The sequence below is a fragment of the Pelodiscus sinensis genome, chromosome 5 (genome assembly GCF_049634645.1).
Source record: "Pelodiscus sinensis isolate JC-2024 chromosome 5, ASM4963464v1, whole genome shotgun sequence".
In the NCBI taxonomy this organism is placed as follows: domain Eukaryota; kingdom Metazoa; phylum Chordata; order Testudines; family Trionychidae; genus Pelodiscus; species Pelodiscus sinensis.
This window is the reverse complement of record NC_134715.1, coordinates 84,315,578-84,332,599: the sequence shown is the minus strand read 5'-3', so window position 1 is coordinate 84,332,599 and position 17,022 is coordinate 84,315,578. Positions and strand designations below refer to the sequence as shown.

At 45.3% G+C, this 17,022-nt stretch overlaps 1 protein-coding gene across 4 annotated transcripts in view; it reads left to right on the top strand.

Annotated features, from left to right (window-relative positions):
- The window catches only part of CRACD (capping protein inhibiting regulator of actin dynamics), a 191,949-nt gene that overhangs the window by 79,671 nt on the left and 95,256 nt on the right, over window positions 1-17,022 (top strand). For all 4 annotated transcript variants that reach the window (XM_014568709.3, XM_014568712.3, XM_075930382.1 and 1 more), the window contains exon 2: window positions 8,741-8,866. The gene's annotated coding sequence lies outside the window, so the exon portion shown is untranslated. The remainder of the gene's footprint in view (window positions 1-8,740; window positions 8,867-17,022) is intronic.

The window sequence follows — 17,022 nt, the reverse complement described above, 5'->3', positions numbered from 1 at the left end:
CCAGTATAATAACTGACATAAGGGGGAAAATGTGTAAAATGAATTAGGGAGCTGTCCCACTAGAGAGATGTGGGTTTGACTTCCCATGCTTGCCATTTAGCACTTCTGTTTTGGCAAGACAGGGAGTGCTGAAGAGGTTGCATGTTTGCTATAATGTATGGTCTCATATGGATTACAGATATCAGCTAACATATAGCACTGACTCGAATACACAACTTTTTGGCTGTAATACACAGGGCTCATCTTTGTGAGCTAACAGAGCAACTCCATTAGCTTTTCTTAAGGAAGGAATTGTGTTCTGACACACACTCAGTTCAGGAGAAGGCCGTGATGCACATATTTTCAATCCAGCTCTATGCTCTGTGCTGTGAATATCAGTAGAGAATTTGCCTAAATGGTATATTATTATTATATTTCTGCAGAAGGGAGTTTTCTCGGAGACAGTAATAATTTAGGGTACGTCTACACTACAGCGCTAGTTCGAACTAACTTAGTTCGAATTAGTTAATTCGAACTAAGCTAATTCGAACTAACGCATCTAGAACTAAAAACTAGTTCGAATTAGCGTTTTGCTAATTCAAACTAGCAAGTCCACATTGAGTGGACTCTGAACAGGGCTTAAGGATGGCCGGAAGCAGTGCCGGCAGGGCATAAAAGGAGGACTTAGAGCATGGAGATGCTGTCTCAGGCTAGCCGAGGGCTGCGCTTAAAGGGTCCCGACCCCCACCCCGGACACACAGTTCTAAGGGGTGCCCCGCTTGCAAAGAAGTTCTGGCTTGGAGTGCCCGGAGTACCCACACTGGGCACATCACACCACTCGGCCATCAGCCCGGCTGCACTTGCCGCAGGCTGCCATCTGGGGAGAGGGGGTAATTGGGGGGCTGCAGGAGAGCTTCCACCCCAGAAGCCCGCAGAGCCAGCCCAGTCCTCCCCATCGGGGGCTCGTACCCCATTCCTCCCTCACCTCCTTCCACTTACCCTTCCCTAGCCCCCCTTCTTATTGATGTACAAAATAAAGATAACGTTTCTTCCAACATTGACTCTGTCTTTATTGAAAAAAACTGGGGGAGACTGGGAAAAGGAGGTGGGAGAGGGGAAGAGAAAGGCTGGGAGAGGGGAGGGCAACTAACATGATCAGGGGTTGGGAACAGGTCCCAGATGAAGAAAGGCTACAGAGACTGGGACTGTTCAGCTTAGAAAAAGGAGATGGAGGGGAGACAGGATAGAGGTCTCTAAAAGCAGGGGTTGGGTGGAGAGGGTGCATTCAGAAAAGTTCTTCCTGAGTTCCCATAAAGAAGGACTAGAGGACACCAAAGGAAAGGACTGGGTAGCAGGCTTCAAACTAGTAAGAGAAAGTTGCTCTTCTTCCCAAAGCAAAGAGTTAACCTGTGGAACTCCTTGCTGCAGGAGGCTGTGAAGGCTACAACTAGAACAGAGTTTAAAGGGAAGTGAGATCAAGTCATGGAGGTTGGGTCCATGGAGTGCTATTAGCCAGGGGGTAGGAGTGGTGTCCCTGCCCAAAGTTTGTGGAAGGCTGGAGAGGGATGGCACGAGACAAATGGCTTGGTCACTGTCTTCGGTCCATCCCCTCCAGGGTCCCTAGGGTTGGCCGCTGTCGGCAGACAGGCTACTGGGCTAGATGGACCTTTGGTCTGACCCAGGACGGCCATTGTAAGCTCAGGGCTCAGTGTCGGGGGTCTCAGTGGACCCCCTTGATTTTCATGCACACCTGGTCCTGGGTGGCCAGGCTGGCAGCTCTCCTGCCCTAGACGGCCACTTTCCTGTGCCTAGTGCGGAGATCGTGGACGAGGTCCACGATGTCCGCACTAGCCCAGGAAGGTGCCTGCCTCTTGCGGTCCAGGGCAAGCTCCTGGGAGCCGCCGGCCTGGTCCCGGGAAGAGAGGGTGGGCTGGGGGGCATCGGGTGGGTGGCTCTGTGCCGTGCCAGGTGCAGGGTCTGCTAGCTGGGTGCTGGCAGGCTTGCACCTGGCACGGGCACCGTAGCCAGCCCGTGCCCCTTTAAGGGGTCCGGGGCCGGGAGGGGGGCATAGAGTTTCCCTGGTGTAGGCCAGAGTGGCCACCAGGGAAACCTGGGGAGGGCTAGCCTCCCACTAGTTCGAACTAAAGGGCTACACAGCCCTTAGTTCGAACTAGCTAGTTCGAACTAGGCGTTAGTTCTCGTAAAATGAGGTTTACCTAGTTCGAACTAAGTGCTCCGCTAGTTCGATTCAAATTCGAACTAGCGGAGCGCTAGTGTAGCACCTATTAAAGTTAGTTCGAACTAACGTCCGTTAGTTCGAACTAACTTTGTAGTGTAGACATACCCACAGAGTCAAATTCTGAAAGGTGTCAGTCAGCCCTTCATCCTTTGAAGGTCACCAAGTATAATGGGTGAGGATTTCAGATGAAATCTACAAAATAGATAATATCCTACCTGTTCTACACAGACAGATGGTAAGAACCAAATTTTCAAAGCAACCTCAACCAATCTTCCAATTGCAGGAAACAAACAGCATGCTCAAATCATGGTATGAAGTGCCATCCCCTGGGTATGGCAAATCAGGGCAACTGCTGTGATCCCTTGGGCTGGTGCAATTGGCCTGTGTGGTCAGTCCTGGAAGACATTGGAGCAGCAATTAGGAGTGTGGAAGGTGCTTCAGGCAGTTCGCAAATGCCAGGCCTGTGACCTGGATCTTGGCTGTTGATCAACCTGATGCCCAAGGTCCCAGCTTCTTGGCTTCTGTTTGGTGCCCAAGGTCCCAGCTGCCACCCCATGCAACCAGTGGCTCAGCTGCCATACCATGCCCAGACATCTGCTATAGAATAATGCCCCCAAGCCAATGGGACCTAATTTATCCCAGGTCCCCACTCCGCTAGGGACAGCTGTGACTGTATATGCTGATTTTAAACACCGTTGCTTATTCCTGGAAAAATTTACATATATGAAACCCAATTTTTATTTCACTTGCACTCACAAATGGGATTTTTCACATCTAAAGTTTACCATTTGGATGCATAAGTGTTGGTACTCTTAAAAGTTGACACTCAAAGTGTGCATACACCATGTCTGCTTCTTGAAAAATAAACTATAAGTTTCCATGATTTTTCATATTGATACATTCTCCATGAGATTACCCTTGAAGACCACTTGAAAGTTCTGGCTGGTACAGAATGTAACTGCATGCCTGCAGCCTATAACTGCAGAAAATATGATTCCAATTTCTGATAAGTGGGCGGGCTTTATGTTGGCTTCCAGACGAGTTTCCTAAGTCTGACACTGAGCTAAAAGTCCTGTGTGTTTGGCTATATCTAGACTGCAGGCTTCTTTCGGAAGAAGCTTTTCTGGAAGAGATCTTCTGAAAAAATGTCTTCCAAAAGAGTGTCCACACTGCCAAAGTGCATTGGAAAAAGTGTTGTTTTTTTTTTTTGAAAGATAGCATCCAATCAGTCTGGACACTATCTCACATAAAAGACCACCTAGAACCACTTCAGCCTGGGCTTTAGGTCACCAGTGGCTTCTCAGTGCTGGTGCTGGAGCCTTGCAGAGACACGTGCTTAAAGGGACCCCCTGGACAGCTGTTTCTCTGCTTCTGCTGCATGCTTGCTACCTCTTCGAGGGACAGCTAAGCTCTTCCAGTGCCTGCTGTGGTTCCCCAGCTTTTTTGGACACCACAGCTTTTTCCTTTGTAATATGGAGCCAGTGCTGCCCCTGAGCATGCGATGGCCCCACATGGTAATGCTGCAGTTTCTGCAGCACTTTGTGCCAGCTGCCTTAATGGCCCTGACCGAGCTTGACCCAGATCTCATTCTGGAGACCCTCTCCCTGGGTTCAGGAGTGCGACGGGGTATCCCGGCCCCGCACTATAAATCAACCTATGGGCATGGTCCTGCTGGCTGAGAGTGCCCCTCCCCCCACGGCCTTGCTGGGCATGCTCCCTGGTGAGCCGCACTATAAAAGGCCCTGAGCCAGCTCGCTTGGGGCTGATGGCTGAAGGGGAAGGACCCGCAGAGCCGGCTCCTGAGTCAGAGGAGTCCACGCAACCTGAACCAGTGCTGCAGCTGCTACAACCCCAGCAGCAACAGCCACAGCCACCGCGACAGCCCCGGCCCCGGAGACAGGGGAGAGGTACGACCGCGGAGGTAGGAAGCAGCCCAAGGCAGGGAGTGATAGTTCCCAGAGTGCTCGGCCAATTGAGGGGAGAAGGCCCCTTGCTGAGCAAGCAGTGGAGCGTTCCACTGTCAACAGGCCCTGGGCTGGGACCCGGTTGAGTAGAGAGGCCCGGGTCCCCCTATCCTCCCCTGCCCCGCTGTGGCATTCTGAAGCAGGGGAAGGCCCACAAACTGAGGACTAGGCTGCAAGGCCATATTTACCCCAAGAGGGGAACCAGTAAAGACTGTGCAGCCAGGCCATATTTACCTCAAGAGGGGAGCTAGAAAAACTGCGCCACAAGGTTGTATTTACCCCGAGAGGAGAGCTTGTAAAGACTGCCACAGGGCCGTATATACCCCAGGAGGGGAGCCTATCAAGACTGCTACAGGGCCGCAGATACCCTGAGAGGGGAACATGATAGAGACTGTGACACAAGGCCATAGTAACCCCAAGTGGGGGAAACGTGTAAAGACTGAGCTGCAGGGCCAGAATGAGGGAGAACCCGACCAAGGGGCTGCACGTCTCGACAGGGAGCAACACCCTTGCCACTGCAAACCTCAGTAGAGAGGTATTTCTGGAGGCTGGACACCAATTTCAACTGGTGGGGACCAGCTGGTCATGGAGCGGTGGGACGACCAGCAGTGGCTCCAAAACTTCTGCATGCGGAAGGCCACCTTTTTGAACCTGTGTACCTGGCTCACCTCTGCCTTCCGACGCAACACCCACCTGCGGCCCACCACGTCCCTCGAGAAGCAGGTCACAATTGCCGTATGGAAGCTCACCACCGCCGATAGCTACCAGTCAGTGGGCAACCAGTTCGGCATGGAGGTAAGGCACAGTCGGACTGCAGTCCCTGCAGGGGGGTGGAAGTCCTGGAAAAGGGTGATCCTTGGGAAAGGGGAAGTTGAGGCATGTGGGGGAAGTCCTGTCCCCAGGGGGTTGTGCCATCCCACCCTCACACAGTCATGCTGCTGGGGGCATGGCCTCATAGGGGGTGGTTCATGGGGTGTTTGAGGGAGGGGAGAGGAGGAAAGGGCAGCAGGTACCTCCCAAGGACTCAGGCACCCCCTCTCTCATTCTCTGTTTTGTGTGTGTTTGTTTCCTTCTGTAGGTTGTGAGGGCCATCTGCCTGGGAGACCTGGACCCGATTGTGGCCGTATTTGCTGTCCTGAGGTTCCTGAACTGTGGGGGAGTGATTGATGGGACCCACATCCCAATCTGCGCACCACATTGAGTGGCCCAATACATAAATCGCAAGGGCTACTTTTCTATGGTGCTGCAGGCCCTGGTCGACCACCATGGACAGTTCATTGACATTTTTGTTGGGAGGGCACATGATGCCCAGATTTTTCTAAACTCCAGCCTCTACGGGAAGCTGGAGGCAGGCACATTCTCCCCCTCATGGGATTTTGTGGTTGGGGATGTGCAGATGCCACTGTGCATTGTGGGGGACCCGGCTTACTCCTTCATGTCATGGCTAATGAAGCCTTATACTGGCCGCTTGGACCCCAGCAGAGACCAATTTAATGCCCACTTGAACCAAGCCAGGATCCAGTTGGAGTGCGCCTTCGGCCGCCTCAAGGTGCAGTTCAGGTGCCTTCTGACCTACCTGGACATGGGGGAGCACATCATCCCTGAGGTGGTGTCGGCATAATGTGTCCTCCACAACATTGTAGAGAGGAAGGGGGAGGCCTTACTGGTGGGGTGGGGAGCAAATACCGGCCATAAAGGGAGATCCTTTGAGGAGCCATGGACAGGTGCCATCCAACAGGCCCATCAGGCCAGGGTGCACATCCGGGAGGCCCTGGGGGAGAGTTTCTCTCAAGAACCCCAATAACTCTCCCCAAGGTCTCCCCTCTAGGGGCCTCTGGCTGTTGCACTATCCCTTTCCCACCGCAACCTTTCCCTTCGCCCCTTCCGTGATCTCTCAATAAACACACCTGTTTGTTTTTGAAGAAAATGTACTTTGTATTTGTTTTAGGAAAAAAAGTGGGGGGCTCCTAACCTGGATGGGGAGGGGTCTCGGGGCTGGCTGGATGAGCCACCTTGGGTGTGGGTCTCTTGTTGGTCTTGAGGTTGGGGGGTCCTGGGACACAGGTATGGGGGGGCTGGAGCGGGGTCAGGGATGGCAGGGGCAGTAGGGAGAGAGGGCATGGGCATCACTTGGGAGTCAGGGTTTGGGGAATGGGCATAGCAGGGAGGGCAGGAGGGTGGTAGGTAGGAGCAATGACAGCAGGCAGGTCTGCCATCATTTCCCTTGCGGTCAGGTGCTACTCCCAGGTCCGGCTTTCTGCCACAAGACTTGTCCTGGGTGTCTGCAGCTTTAAGAGGGGCCAGGAGACAGGAACTATAGAGTTGTGATCACTTTGGAGCGAGTGGCCACCAGGGCACCTGTGCTTTTTCCTGGAGGCCTCTTCTTTCGAAAGAAAACCCTCTTCCCCGTCCACACATGCCTTTTTTGTGAAAGAGCTCTTTCGGAAGAAAACTTCTTCCTCATAGAAAGAGGATTACCAATTCCAGAAAAACCCCTCTGTTCTTTCGATTTTCTTTTGAAGGACCATGATTGCAGTGTGGACATAATTGAAGTTTTTTCAGAAAAAAACCTCTATAGTGTGTAGACATACCCTTTGTGTCCTGACTATCTGAGAGACAACCACCTCCTCATTAGCTACAGCAACAGAGCACTTGAGCTAACAGTCCCACAGTTAGGCTATGTCTACACAGCAGCATTATTTCAGAATAAAATAATATAGTCTGAGTCTACACAGCAAACAGTTATTTTGAAATAATGTCAATTTGGAGAACTTCAGACTCCAACTCCTGCAACCTCGTTTTACGAGGAGTAGGGGAATTTGGAGGAAGCGTGCTGTTCCTCGGACTTCCTGCTGTGTAGACAGCACCAAAAGCCAAAATAAGCTATTTTGACTTTAGCTATGTCAATTGCGTAGCTTAAGTTGCATAGCTTTTTTTATTTTTTAGCCCTGCTGTGTTGACTTGCCCTTAGTCTGCAAGCTGGTTACATACCCTCTGTAGATTGCCTTCAGCTGTTCAATTTATCCCTCACTTTGACCAGCGGAGCTTCATTCTGCTGAATTTAGGGCACATTGTTCTTAACTCTTCTATTTCTGCTTGTTGCCTGAGGATGATGTGGGTGATTGGATGGATTGACGTATAGCAAATGCTAACAGATGGTTTCTGTTTTAAAATCTCTATTTGAATTTTCTAGAATTTTATGTGACTAAATTGTTAAGCAGAACATTGCTTTAAATGAGGGGCTTTTTTTAACCCCTTCACAGAACACAAGAACCAGGGGTCATTCAATGAAACAAATAGGCAGCAAGTTTAAAAGGAAATACGTTTCATACAATGCACAGTCAGCCTGTGGAACTTGTTGCCAGAGATATTGTGAAGGCCAAAAAAACCCAAGATAGGTCAGGAGGTCAGCACCATTCTGTGGGTGTTCATAAACCTCTGATTGCCACAAGCTGGCACTGGATGACAAGAGACTGATAAATTGAAATTATCCTGTTCGTTACCTTGGAAGTATATAGGGCTGTTAGAAGGCAGGTTGCTGAGCTACTGATGGCCATTGATATGACTCAATTATGGACATTCTTGTGTTCTTAAATGTTGTTTCTTTTCAAGAAAGATCAGACGGAAATGGCACAGCATGTATTTCAATTTTCAAATTCTTACACTGTAAAATTGGTATAGGAACCTTTTTGATCAAATAGTGAATAAATCATTGCATGCGCTTAGATGTTTCTGTGTTATTTTTCCTTCTTATTTTGCTTGTTAGTTTTCTCCTGTTTAGCATTTTCTTTTTTATTCATCCATTTCAATAAGTACTTTGAATAGAACTGGTCGAAACATTTTTCTGACGCTGATGGCTTTTTACTACATAGATAATTTTACAAGAACATTTTTGTTTTTCATTGAAATGTTTTCTAGTTTTAGGTTGTAAAAAAAAAACTGGGGAAGATTTTTGTTCCAGGTTTTTATTTTTTTAGTGAACACTCCCCTCTCTCCAAAAACTTCCATAATTATTACAGCAAAAGCAAAAATAAATAAATAAAATCTTTCTGGTACTTTTAAAATCAAATATACATTTTGACCAACTTGTGTTTCGAAGAAAGCACTTTGCTTTTATTAAAGCAATGTTGAAAAATTAATTATTCTAATTTTTAAAAATTTGATTTTTTTGAGAAATTTGGGGCCAATTACAGCCAACGTTACTGACAAAGCTCTCACTGAAACCAGTGAAATGTTTTTTTTTCTTACATGAGAGCCAATTTAGAACTGCAGGATTTGGTTCTTTGGAAGAAAAAGAAAAAAGTATTTCTGTTTTGCCAGTCAATGAGGGGAGAAAACAGACTATTTTGACATTCTGCCTCAAGTGAAAGTAAGTTCATAAAAATCCCCCCATGTAACTTTTTTTTTCTAAACAGTTTGAAATGATCTAGCCTAGAGATGTGACAAAAAAGAAGTGTTCTGTTCAGAAAAGTACCTGCTTCATGTGGGAAGAGGCAACTTATTCTAAGGGCATGCCAGTAAAGATTGAAGTAAAGCTCTCTGTTTCTTTTTTCTCTAGACAATTGGGAAGAACATCCCTGGCAATGCACCTTGCTTTCTGATATCTGTTACTAAATAAAGCTCCCAGTTCCAGAAAAGACTCTAAGTAAGAAGTTTATAACCACAGTACTCGGCTTAAAGTAAGGTAAGGAAATAATTGCTCTCCAGAATTTTATTTATATTGTAGTATAACAATTTTAACAGTTCAAGAAATTGGGTGAGAAGGGAAATGGGAAAGCAGGCAAATAATTAAGAAAGGCAAGTGACTTAGTTATTACACCTTGAATTGTAAACATATCGAATAAGACCCTCTAACTTCATGCTCCAGATAGAGGATCATGCAAATGTATGTGTTACTGTACTCACCACTGTATATGGAACCAGACATTTTACTTTCATGGCAGCCAAAAGGATCAACATGGGCTATCCAAAGGTTCAGGAATCTCTCAGGTCTCCTGTGTAGCTCAGTTTTGCTTAGGTAGACATTTTTCATGTTTGCAGAATGTGTCACCACTGGCAAATTATTGACACAAAGTGGTCCTCCCTTTTAAAAACTTAAAGTATTGATCTGCACCTCCTTCTTAATGGAAGATTTTAGATTGACTAGTGGCCACATAAAATATTCTTAACACTCCTGTCCCGATGCCCTCAGCACTAACAGGAAGAAGTTGAAAACAGCTACAACTGGTTATAATTGTGCCTTATGAAAGTGGAATGACAATAACAGAGAATAAATACTTTGTACCCCTCATTTCATATACATTCCCATATAGAAAAATCATATGAATTGTACAAGTGTATATCTGGCCAAACTTGCAAAGGTTTTATGCTCATCTTGATGTCATTTCTGTGTCTGTCTGCCAGTATGTAATGTAATGACTTTTGAATGATACATTAAATCACAGTTCCAAAATTTCAGGCAATTTCAGGCATTAATGGTGAGAGAATCCCATTGACTTTGGGGAAATTGAAAAACTAAAAGGAGGAAAAAATGGAGGCTCATGGAGCCCCTGCCATCTATTTAGCACAGCTAAAGCTTCAATCTCCTCTATTATTGTGTATCAATCAATCTGCTGATTGAAGGCACTTAGGATAGGTGAGCAGCACACTCCACACAAGCATGTCATAATTCATTTGAAAGCTTCTATATCCGCTTTAAGATGGAGGTATTCTATGGAACCATCATGGGGAGCCATTCCCATAGAAAAGGGGATAGACTGACACCAACATGTTAAAATGGACACTTTGAAAGATCCACATTCCTTTCCTTTATTTTAATGACTGAGTATTATTTCAAGATATAAAATTCAGTTGTTGTGATCTCAAAGGATCATAACAATCTAAAGGGTAAAACAAAATCTAATAATCATTTTGTACATGTATCATAAGAAATGAAACAGAGCTGAAGACCCTTCAAGCCAACATCATTATCATCACCTCATTATGATTTCTGTCAAGAGTGCATGGTTGAGCAGTCTTCATTGCCTCAGAAATGAAGGGAACATTGTTCAAACTCCAGACACAGCTGATTGTGCAGCAACCTTTATTGGTGCAGGCATAGATAAGGCCCTTTAGAAGTTCATGTGCCATTGGGTCTTTGAAGAACAAAAGAAGTAGTTAATCATCCACTGTTTCCCACCCTTGTTGCAATGGTGACCCAATACTTTGTGTGAAGACATCCAAATCTTTATTTGCCAAGATGCTCTTTTGATCTGCTCTTCAAAACTGTCCTCATATGATGGGATTTTGACCAGTGTCCTTTTTGATGACTAGGTTGAGACACAAGAAATTCAAGTTTCTGTGGACCTTTTTCCCCCTCTCTCATCGTACAGCACTGCTACTGACTCCCTTTCTGCAGAAACTGTAGAATACAAATTTGTCTCAAATAATTTTTCATGGTGAATTGGTTTTGGATGTGATTTATGTTTTTCAAATGCTGCATACTGCATAAGAGTCTCTGACTGTCTATGGAGCATAAGTGACTTTCCTTTCTAGTGTTTCCGTGATATTTCTTGAGATTCTGGACTGTCTTCAGACTTTTCTTGATATACCACTCTGACCTTGAATGAAAGAATTCTTTCCATTATTAGTCTCTGTGCAGATGTCATTATCTTCACAGATGAAATTTCTACCTGCATGCGGTGGTACAGTTCCATTTGGAATAAACATACCTCCTGTGAGTCTTTCTATTTCAATTTTTGCAGCACTAATAATGAACCACTTCAGCTCATCATAATTCATGCAGTATCCAGGAAGGTTTAATATTTCAGTTACATTGAGAATTAATGGTGTAGCTGTGCAGATATGGAGTTACCTTATAATTTTGGATCTGTTAGTGCTGGTCTACACTAGGGAGTTATTTTGAAATAATAAGAAATATTTTTTTTAAAAGAAGCAGAACATCCACATTACCAACCCTGTTATTTCAAAATAAAGGGCTGGTTATTTTGAAATAATAACTCCTGCTTTTCTACGGGAATAAGCTTATTTTGGGAGTTATTTTGAAATAAGTTATTTTGAAATAGTTTCCTAGTGTAGACATGCCCTTACATACTATGCTCTTCACAAACTAATAATATGAAAGACACCACTTCCATATTAGTTTGTATATGACACTGTATCTCACAAGTACTATGTGTAAAACATATACTACTTACTCAGAATTTGCATTATGTTTAATAGATTGGTTCCCTGAGAGTTGTTATATGTTTTCTATTACCAAATGTGCCCCATAGTCTTTCCATAAAAAATTCTATGACAAGTCACGCTGCTATATACTATAGAAAATAAGAGACAAAAATATAACAGAATAACTTATACATTTTTAATCTTCACATCATGTTAGTGCTCTGTTTATTTGTATATTCAAATGCATAATCTTATTTTATTATTGTTTCTGTTGTCTTTAATGTAGTTAAAAATAATTATTTTAGTATGAGTTTTTGATGGCTTATTTAGCTCTAGTTCTATCATCTCTGCTTTTGTGTGTGTATATGGGTGTATGTGTATATATATAATTTGAAACTGTATTATTTCATTTTCTTAGTGTAACAGCTGATTGCTTCAGGCTTGTTTTGTTTGTAGCGTCTATTCTGGTACTGCAAAAGCTTCAAATTTCCTTCCAATCATTCTTTTTCTTCTTTCATTCCTTGAGCAGATAGAAGGAATAGAAAAGCCTTCATTTTCTTCAACTCTATTAAAGTTCCCATTTCCATTGTATCATTCATAACTGTCTTTTCCTTTATGCCCCATTAATTCCTTAGGCTATGTCTATATTAGCACTTTTATCAGTAAAACTTCTGTCTCCCTTTCTTTCCTCTTCCGTTCCTTATAGTCATCCAATTCAAGTTTCTCTGCTTTATAGCAGTAGAATAACTATAGAGAATAAATGCTCTGTATCTTCAAATGTCTGGAAGTTCCATAATGCAGTTCTTCCTGTTCATGGGAAATTGTTTGACAAGAACCCCCTTTTTTTTTACACAGAGTAAGAGGCAAAAACTGTACAGATAAATCATTGTGCTGTAATCAGTTAAGCAAATAACATTCTTTATTGTAACAGAATAAATAGACGGCAAGAAAAAAACCTTGGTTTACTTGACATTCTAATGTAACATTCGAAGCTTCAGAGGGTAGCTGAGTTTAGTCTGTTATAGAAAAAAATAACAAATGGTTTTGTTGCACTTTATAGACTAACAAAACATGTAGATGGTATCATGAGCTTCCGTGGGCACAGCCCACTTCTTCAGATGACCGGAGTTATGAGTAGGGGATATGAAAACTCAAAATAAATAGGAGAGAGCAAGAAGAGGGAGGAGAAAAAGAAAAAAGGAAGGGGTGTGTGAGACAGAGCATCATTAAGTATCTGGAGAATGGGTACTTAAACCTAAGCAGATAAAAATCAGTCAATAGATAGATTGCTAAAACAGGAAGGATTCCACTCAGAGAGCTGTTAGCACCTTCAGTGGTTATTAAGTAGGTAGTGTCCTAGCCAGCCCATATCACAATTGAGTCCATTAGTATGTGAATTGAATTTGTGGATGAACTGGGATTCCAGTCCTTCCCTATGTATCTGGCTTGTGGAGCTGGCCCGTGACAAGACAGCCACCTGCAGGTCTGTCAGACTGTGGTTAGGCAAGCAGAAATGTTCACCAGCAGGCTTCTGTGTGTTCCCTTTACGTATATCCGATTTGTGTCCATTGATTCTTTCCCGCAGAGACCATCCTGTTTGTCCAATATATATATTAGTGGGGTACGGCTGGCATTTGATGGCATAGATCAAATTACTAGATGTGCAGTCAAATGACCCTTTGATTTTGTGGCCTATGTTGTTTACTCCAGTGATGAATTCATCAGTGTAGATATGTGGGCAGAGTTGGCATCTTTTTTGGTTTCAGGGCTGGGTTCTTGGAGACTTATGATGTAGTTGTGTGGCACGGTTATCAGAAAGAATACATTTCAGGTTAGGGGTTGTCTGTAAGCAAGAATAGGTTTTTCTCCTAAGGCCTCTGAGAGTGAGGGATCATTTTCCAAGATGGGTTGTAGATTGTGTACAATGCATTGGAGGGATCTGAGTTGTGGACTGTAGGTAACAACAAGAGGAGTTTTGTTGTTTTCTCTTTTGGGTCTGTCTTGAAGTAGTTCGTGTCTGGGTATTTTTTTGGCTCTGTCAAATTTTTTTTTCGCTTCCCCAGCTGGGTATTTCAGTTTTAGGAATGCTCTGTAAAGATCCTGTAGGTGATCGACCCCACTGACAGACTATAAAGTGCTACCAGACCATTTGTTGTTTTTTTAATGTAGCATTAATGATGACTCATTTTCTGGCCTTCTTTTGCTATATTTACAGCATGTTTTGGAAATAAAACAGAATTAACTCTTCCTTAATTCGTATATCCATATACATATTGTCACCACAACCATGCTTGCTGAGGGGGAAGGTGAAGAGGGGGCAGTTGTCCTGGGCCTGGTGATTCAAAAGGGCCTGGGGCTCCTGGCCACTGCCACCACTACTGCAGCAGTAGCTGGAGCCCTGGACCCTTTAAATTGCCACTGGAGCACTGTGTGCCATTGTCCCAGGGAGTGGAGGGAGGGGCACACCATGGCCCAGGGGGTGTTAAGGACAGATGGACTCTAACCCCATCCCTTCGATTCGAGACACCACAGAACCACAACCTCCCTTGCCCAGCAGCCCAGCAAGGCTGTCGCCCTCCTGGCTGTTACTGAATAATTGGTTTTCCATCCATCTTTTCACAGATGAAGGGTTTGATCTCTAGTGACTCCATGGCAAAATTGCCCTCAAGTTTTTGGACCGGAGTGCTGGTTTGGCTCTACTGGCCATAACTATAAAATTCCAATTATTCAGACTGTAAGAAATGGGAGGTTGAGAAAAGTCTCTAGAAATTTTTCAAACAAATAAAAGCCAAGGAAGTTTCACCAAGGGGAGGGAGATTAAGAGTTAGGCTTAGGGGAAATTTGCAGAGGTGCCATGTAGTCTAGGGTTTCCAACTTTCTAATTGCACAAAACTGAATAACCTTGCTCTGCCCTCTGCCACGACCCTTCCCTGAGGCCCTGCCACTGCCCCTCCCCTTCTCTGAGGCCATGTTCTCCCACACCCTCCATCACTTGCTCTCCTCAACCCTAATTCACTTTCACTGGTCTGAGGCATGGGGTTGGGCCAGCAACAAGGTGTTCAAGGTGAAAGAAAGGGCTCCAGTTTGGAGCAGGGAGAGCAAGGGGCCAGCTGAGGGCACAGGCTCTGGGGCAGTGTGTGGGATGAGGGGTTTGTGGTGCAGGACAGGGCTCAGGGTTGGAACAAGAGGTTGAGGTCTGGTGGGTGAGGGGTGTCGGCTTTGGGAGGGAGTTGGGGTGTGGGAAGTGACTCTGGGCTAGTGCAGAGGGTTGGGGTGTGAGAAAGGGTTGAGGATGCAGGGTGCAGTGCTTACTGTAACTCCCAGGAAGCTGCTGGTGGGTCTCTATGGTTTCTATACAATGGGATGCTCCATCAGCACACTGCCCCTCCCGCCCACAAATGCCATCCCTGCAGCCTCTGTTGATCGCCGTAGCCGGCCAATGGGAGCTATTCCACAGCTTCCATTGACTGGGAACCATGACCAATGGGAGTTGAGGTGGCAACGTCTGTGGGTGCAAGGGGAGCATGTGGACAGAACCTCCCTGTGCCTAGGGCTCGCAGGGGCCTAGTGGCCCCTTCTGGGACACCATGTGGAGCCAGGGCAGGTAGGGAGCCTCTCTTAGCACTGGGTCCTTGCTGTGCCACCAACCAGAATTTAATGGCCCAGTTGGCAGTGAAGAGCAGAGATGCCACATCCCTTTACAACCAGGCATTCCCGTTGAAAACCAAACACCTGGATCCCTAATGCAGTTCACCCCTCACACATTCCTACAAACCCTGTTACAAACAGTTAAGCTGGAGGGCTTGGGCTGCAATTTATCCTGACTGCCAGCAGGGGGTGAAGTGGTGCCTGTCCAGCTGCCAAGCATCGAGTTTGCCGGACTCCCTCCGAGCCCTAAGAAGTGTGAAGAGGGATTGTTGGGGGAGAAGAGAAAGGAAACGGGACAGAAGCTACTGGGGGGAAAGAGGCTGCTGTGAGGACAAGGGCTGCTGGGGAGGTAAATGAGGTAAGAGCTAAAGGAGAAGGTGGCACTGATGGTGGGGAACAAGGACTAGAGGGGAATGGGATGTAGGGACACCAGCTACTCAGAGGAAACCCTGCAGAACCCTTTGCTACTGGCGGGTTTCCTCACACCCAGAAATCATACCTCACCTACCTCTATCTTCAGAAGCCCTTGGTCCGCTCCCCCCCATCCCATGCCTTCTGAGAGGGGCAAGGAATAAGGTTCCATCTATCCTCTCCATTTGGGGGGGAGCCCTGTGAGGCAAATGCTTTGTCAGTCCATCCCCTTTTACCTGCACTAAGTCCAGACTTTTTCAAAACTGATGTATGCGCTTATATGAAAGTTACTTTCAAATGTGTAGATGAGTTAATGATATGAAGGGGCAGCTAAGAACCTGGGAGCATGAAACAAGGTCAGGAGTAGAGGAAGGGAGCGCTCAGCTAGAGTGCTCAGTTTATCCTCTGCAAGTTCTTGCCCTGCTGCTGACCCAAGGGACCTAAAACCATGTATATCACTTGTGAGGGACCTAGGTATTGTCAGGCCAAAGACTAAAGGGAGATAGCCTGATATTGGCCTGCTCAGAAGCACTTGGATTCTCCTCCTCTCCAGGTAGACACAAACTATGAGTGAGAGAGAGAGAAATCAACCCCTGAAACTGATAGATGGTTCCTGAGAGATCTTTAGACATCCTGTCCCTCTTCCTATCATTGGAGTTCCTTGTCCATAATAATGGGTTCTTCCATCTATAACTGGTCAGAATTTGTGCTCTTCAGACTCAGTTTTTAAAGTAATTGGGTACTTACACATATAATGTGTTCCAGGAATTAGTGTTGACACTGGGGGCTCTATTCTGAAGGCTCTTTGCAGAGGAAGTTGATTGTAGGGTTTTATACTATCAGTCTATTTGCAACAGCTGTTTCATTAGCTTGGGCCTTTGTTAGTTTTCTATCTGCACTTTCCTTCCCTTTATTAGAGCTTTCCTCATTCTGAGCTTTTACTGTCTGCTCATCTGTGTGGTGTTGGGTACAGTAGTAGCTTTGAGATAGTTAACATGGAATTTGGTAACATAAACTTAACAGGAGAGTTAAACCTTTATCTTCTAAAAATCTAATTGAAATGGCAAAAACCAAAACGCAGATTGTAAACTTTCAGAACTGTTTAGATTATTTATGGGTGGTTTGATGAAAAGTGAATTGGGCAAAGAAGGAATTGTATTAAAGTTAATGTTAAAAATTTACATAACACAGAGGTTAAGAAAAGAGTGTCTGTACATCTGGGTATAGTGCTTATGTTATCTACAAATACAAAGTTTGTTTTGAAAGTCAAAGCACTAACCCAAATCTAGGGGAATAAATTTAACAATACAGTTTAGATGAGGGATCTCTAAATCCAGGTCCATAGGCCATCTCCAGCCAGAGCAGTTGCCCAGAGGGGTGAGGAGAGGTGGGTGTTGTCCATTCCCAAGCCCCGCCCCTTCCCACTATCATCCTCTCCCACCATGGAACTCTATCCCCCATGACACGCATGAAAAGTTACATAGAGAGCTGGTTGTGGGAAGCAAATATATCAATGAGTGAAGATTATCTTTCAGTGACTGAGAATTTAGGGCAGATTGTCTATTAGAAAATACAATGCATCAAGAAAATATTTGAGTTACTTTCTGACTGTAC